The following is a 464-nucleotide window of genomic DNA, read 5'->3' on the forward strand; positions in this document are numbered from 1 at the left end:
ATCTATCTCTACACCCTTATACACATAGGGGGATGACTTCAGTATGTCATTCAATAGATACAAGTCACACGCAGGCTGCGCTACTACGGTCTAAGAAGACATGTATGCAGTAGAATTCTCTATATGAAAGGCCTCTCCTCACAGCGACTAAGGAAGGTAGCCTCTCTTTGTCTGCAGATAGGATATCCATCTGTGCAGACAGAAGTGCAGGGAGGAATCTCACACTCACACCTTCCCTGCATCAGTGTATGTACGCACATACAACCGATCCACCTATACTCTGTCAATCTAACATATAGAGAGAGACAGAAAGTATGTACATGCCTATATATATATATATACGTGCGTCCATATACATGTATATATCCAGTTAGGGAGATATGTATAGACGAGATGCATGCTTTCTCTATGTGGAGGGTTCTTACACATCATATATGTTTGGATATACATATACATATATATAT

This window comes from Cystoisospora suis (genome assembly GCF_002600585.1).
Source record: "Cystoisospora suis strain Wien I chromosome Unknown contig_11788, whole genome shotgun sequence".
NCBI lineage: Eukaryota > Apicomplexa > Conoidasida > Eucoccidiorida > Sarcocystidae > Cystoisospora > Cystoisospora suis.